This window comes from Meleagris gallopavo, chromosome 1, assembly GCF_000146605.3.
Source record: "Meleagris gallopavo isolate NT-WF06-2002-E0010 breed Aviagen turkey brand Nicholas breeding stock chromosome 1, Turkey_5.1, whole genome shotgun sequence".
In the NCBI taxonomy this organism is placed as follows: domain Eukaryota; kingdom Metazoa; phylum Chordata; class Aves; order Galliformes; family Phasianidae; genus Meleagris; species Meleagris gallopavo.
In genome coordinates, this window is record NC_015011.2 from 151511689 (window position 1) to 151517688 (window position 6000).

Sequence of the window (6000 nt, forward strand, 5' to 3'; positions counted from 1 at the left end):
TTTAACACGGATGGTGTTAGGGAAGTTAATCCTATGGTTGTGACTAATGATTTACATAGCATGCCTGCACAGGTGTGTACAGACAGCCCTAACTTCCTCATCTCCATGCTGCTGCTCAGTCAACTAGCTCTGAGGAGAGGTAAAATGAGCGCAGGTCTGCCTGCACCTGCCTGGCTAAGTCATGTCCTTGGAAGAAGAGAACTAAGAGCCCATTTGCTGCTTTCCATTGCACCTATGCAGGTCTGTTGAGGTCATACCAAGGGAAAAAAATCAATAAGAAAAGATAACAGGATGATTTCAAAAAATGCCCTCTTTCTTTCCCTGAGCATGAAAGAAAAAATGTAGAATACAGGAGCTACACCCATTGAGATACAATTAATATGTGAGACTACAATTTTTTATTTTTTTTAAGGCCATTAGGCTCTAATTGCACTGAAAAAAAGCCAAGTTCCATAAAACCAGCTTCTCACAATAGCAAGCGCTCTCCTTTCCACAACCAGACTTGTCCAAGTGCAAGGCAGATTTGGAGGTGTCTATGGCACCAATTAAAATACTTATTTTCAAAACTCTCTTTATCTGAATGCTGGGAGTTCTATTTTTATAGTGCAAGTAAGCACAATAACATATGAGTGCTACTTTTTAAAAAGCGTACTTGTGTACTTTAACAAATTAAGCACATTGAAAGTGCCTGGTAGTGAAATTTGAAAAGAAAAATGCTTAAGCATATGGTTTTAAAGCTGGCACATTTGCATTTTTAAAAATTGCATGCTTTGCTTCTGAGTATAATTTCTTTTTTTTTCCACTGGAGATTAAGTAAAGATGAATTAATTCTGGAGGCAAATCTCTTACTGTTAGACTATCATTAGTCGGTTGCATCTCCTAGCAGATGGAAATCATTCACTTAAACAAGTAAATTTTGAAAACACAAATTTCCCATATTCCTCCTGCATTGTTATCACTTAATTGGATGAATAACACTAATGACATTTCAGAAACCTGAGGTTACTGCTGTAAATCTATTTAGAAGTACAAAATTTAATTCTGAAGTACCTATCTATAAATACAGCTTTATATTTTGTCTCCAAATATACACCCTGAAAGTAATGTACTGTTGATATAAAGATGCAAGTCAAGAACTACAGTACTGTGTGATATTGCTAATGGAGTCCATGACAGGGACTGAAGTTCCTCCAAAAGAAATAGCCCTGTTAGGTATTGTCTCTTTTACAGCTACACTCAGCTGAGGCAGAAACCCCATTTTAAGCAAACAGTTTCATAAAATCATAGAATTGCTTTAGTTGGAAGGGACGATTAAAGGTCATCTAGTCCAGCTCCTCTGCAGTGAACAGGGACATCTGTAGCTAGATCGGGTTGCTCTGAGCCCAACCCAGCCTGACCTTGAATGTCACCAGGAACTGGGCATCTACCACCTGTCTGGGCAACCTGTTCCAGTGTCTCAGAACCCGTATTGTAAAAAACTTTTTCTTTATATCCAACCTAAATCTCCTCTCTTTTAGTTTGAAACCATTTCTCCTTGTCATTTCAGTACAGACTTTGCTAAAGTGTCTGTCCCCTTTTTTCCTATAACGCCCTTTTAGATACTGAAAGGCCCTATAAGGTCTCCCTGGAGCCGTCTCTTCTCCAGGCTGAACAGCCCCAGCTCCCTCAGCCTGTCCTCACAGGGAAGGTGTTCCATCCCTTAGGTATTTTTTGTGGCCCTCCTCTGGACTCAATCCAACAGGTCTATGTCTCTCCTGTACTGAAGACTCCACATCTGGATGCAGTACTCCAGATGAGGCCTCACCAGCACAAAATGGAAGGGCAGGATCATCTCCCTCAACCTGCTGGCCACTCTTCTTTTGATACAGCCCAGAATATAGTTGGCTTTCTGGGCTGCAAGGGCACATTGCTGACTCATGTCCAGCTTTCCATCCACCAATGCTCCTAAATCCTTTTCAGCAGGGCTGTGCTCTATCATTACATCTCTCAGCTTGTACTGATAGTGGAGGCTGCCACAACCCAGGTGCAAGATCTTGTACTTGAATTTATTGAACCGCATGAGGTTCCCTGTACTCACTGTTCAAGCCTGTCTAGGTCTCTCTGGATGACATCCCATCCCTTGAGCATGTCAACCCACCACACAATTTGGTGTCATCTGCAAACTTGCTGAGTATACACTCGATCATACTGTCAGTATCCTTGTTGAAGACGTTAAAGAGCACCAGCCCCAGTACTGATCCCTGAAAGACATCACTCATCACCAATCTCCATCCAGACATTGAGCTACTGACCATCACTCTCTGGATACAATCTTGCAACTGGTTCCTCGTCCATTGAAAACCTACCAAATCCATATCTTTCCAGTTTGGAGAGAAAAATGTTACAGAGGACCGTGACAAAGATCTTAAACAGGTCATAAGACAATCAACACACTTTATATCACTGAGAAAGCAGAAAGTAGTTGAGGCAACACTGATATAGAAACACAGAGGAAGCAGTCCAATTGCAGAACCTCTCATGATTTCGTTACATATTTTTAAATAATTATTTAGAACTTTTCACTTTGCTCTTCACCTACATATTTTTGGAGTGTTTTGTGCCTGATATCATCTCTATCATCTTCTTTCTTTCTCTGCCTACTGCATATTTACCAACTTGTGTCTAGAGCAAGTCTTACTGTAGTATATGGACATGCATGCAGAAATCAGTATATGATTAATTTTCTCCAGGAGTTATCTTAAGTCACTCACTTCTTCTACTGTGTCATCACTGATGACACAAACCTATCACGTATCACGATCAAAAACAGACGTCAATGTAAAAAATGGCCCAGCTTGTCTAGCTCACATATCTAACTTCCTTCTAATTTTAGGTTCCAAGTTAACTCATTCTATACACATAGATGTTTATCCAAAGAAGAATGGAAGGTGCTTTCAAAGGCATCCATACAGAATTAATACCCGTTATGTTTAGGGTATCTAAGTTAGACAACAACTTTTCTCAGTTAACAGCACAAAGGACTGTGCTGCTCATGGTAATTCCTAAAATTTAGATTTCTGAATTTAGAAATTTAGAAATTTAGATTTCTAGCAGACACAATCCCTATTAGTGGAATTAATGTGACTTGAGGTTAAATATCTGCAGTGTAAATATCTACATTTGATCCTTTTCAGAGATCTTCCTCAAGAAACCACAAACTGCATGATAGGAATGTTTATTTGTCTTTGCTGATTATAACAAGGGTAATTATCTCAGAAGCAGGTACAAACAGAGTGTAGACATTGAAATTCAGACACATTATTACCACTGTTTGCAATGGTGATATTTATGGTAAAGATTTCAGGAAAATGTTGGACTATCCTTTAAATTAGGAATCATCCTGATTCATAATGAAAGCAACCTCCTGTGATAGATACTTTGCCCAGAGAGGCTGTGGAGTCTCCTCCTTGGAGATCTTCAAAAGACATCTGGACATGGTCCTGGATCCATCATGACTTCTCCTTGTATATCCTTGCTAGCTGCATTTTGCAACTTGCTAGTTAGTTTTCATACCCATGGTGGTTACAACTGTCATGTTAGATTGTCTTATTTTTCACTGTATTATACTCATTATTCACTGTATATTTATCTGGCTTACTTAAACTGATCTGCTTTTGTAAAGTAAGGAAAACATTTGAAGAACTACTGGATATTCTCAACTTCTTCAGTTTCAGTTCAGGAAGATAAAGGTACTCCAAGTGGATTCGGAATTTTACTAGGTAAAATCCACACAGAAAATGAGAGGTACTCAGTCTCATTATCATAAATCACAGTAAATACTTCAAAATAAGATAAGAGATTAACAGATTCATGTCACTTCAAAGTCTGTGTTATGTATTAGCATTACTATGTATGAAGATCATTTGAGGAGCAGAACACAACATCACATACAGTTCCTTTATTAATAGGCAACTGGGCTGTAGAATATCTTTCATACAGTGATTAAAGCCATTTGAAAATGTCTAGGTTTATTCCGTTCATTACTATTCTAATATTCACTAATTTACTTTTTAGAATCCTTCTTTTATTTTCTATCCTGAACAGTATTAGTTGCTAGTTTTTAACTATTTAATCTATTCAACAAAATACTTCAACTTAGAATAATTCTTTTACTTTCTTATGCTTACCTCCTCAATTTAAAGAAATACCAGCAGACTTCAATTTGGCTAATGAAGGAATCAAAGACCACAGCAGGGGACTTAATGCACTGAAATTACACACATTTTTGGTCTTTGGACTCAAGAGTGGGAATTAGAAGCCCAAATAATACATTTAAACTTTTCATAGTTCAAACATTTGGTACAGCCCAGTTCTTATGAATAGAATTCACTCACAAGAGCCAACATGTTGACACCTGAACTAACTCTGTAGGAAATGCCAGAGAGAAGAAAATGTCTGAGATTCTAGCCATGGTCTCTACCATTATATTTGTATTTCTGGTTTTTTCCTACTTGAAATATCTGGTCTGAGGTGTCCTAAGAATAGCATACTACTAATCTGTTGCCTTTGGAGACTTATGTTCCTAGTTTAATACACAAACTAGCCATGAATTATGCTGGAATTTCTATGCATTTAACAGAAGTTCAGACCTGAAATAGTAAATATAGACTGATATGTCTGGTAGAGTCATCCCTGAAACTTACCAAAATGGCTGAAGATTATTCTGAGATATGCTGGGATATTGGTATCTATGAGAGTTGCTCTGAAAGTAATGCCTCCTGTTTCATTACATTGGCCTATAACTTCAGAGACAGATGTTGAAAGTGTGGCAGTAGAGGTAGAACCTTCCACCAATATTCAGTTCCATTTTGTTGCTGTGCAACAGATGGCAGCAGAGGGGCAGTCTGACAAAATGGCAGCCAGTCTGCATGTGAAATGCATGCTGTGAAGCACATGAAAGTGCATATGAAGCAAAGGTATGTCACTGAATTCCTTCTCGCATGTGGAAAAAATGGCACCCATTAACATTCACTGACACCTGATGAATGTTTATGGGGACCAAGAGTGGATAAGAGCATAGGGAGGCAATGGGTGGTATGTTTCAGCAATGGCAACAGCAATAGTCATTCCACTTCAACTGGTGCAGAAATCTGTGAGCACAACATGCAGGCTCTTGTTCATTGCTGATGAAAACATCACACGTAACTAATGGTGGTGACTGTTGAAAAATAGTGTTTTGTAACTGAGAATTTGCTCTATCAAATTGTGTTATTGTGTTCTTTGTATCCGTTATAGTTTCTATGGAAATAAATAGGAGCCATTATTTTTGGAGCAACATACATAAAATCTAAAATTTTAAAATCATCAAATCCAAATATGCAAAATTTTATTCTGAGCTAACACTATTAATGTCTCATTATTCTAATAGAACTGCACTATTTCAATTGAATAGAAAAAAAGAAATTTCAATGTATTCATATAAAAAGCAGAATTATCACCGGCATAAATTTCATGTTGCAAGAGCATCAATGCATTAAGAAAAAAGTGTGCAAAAATAAAGCAGACCAAAAGTGGCATAAAATAAGAAGTATTTTCTTATTAGAAAAGTTTAGTTTCATACAGACAAGATATTCTCAATAATCATTTGTTAATCTATTACAGTAGTAAATCTTTCACCTTCTCCTAAATATTTATATTTCAGTCTTAGTCATATTTCTATAGGTTATTGGGAGAATATATTTAAACTTTTGCACAAAAATGTGAAGACTACTGTCATCCCAAATTTGAAACTCCATGAAATCATAATTGTAAAAGCAAATATGTTATGAAGAAAATAACTAGTTAAAGCCTCCCTGAAATCCTCTCCACCCATCAGTGTAAGATATATCAAGTTCTTCACATTCTTTGTCAGATTTATTTGGTTGTCATTTCAGTTACTGAAGCAATTAAAAGGCTCTGTGTAAGTATTACATTTCTGACAGAAAAAGGAAGGAAGGAAGGAAGGAAGGAAGGAAGGAAGGA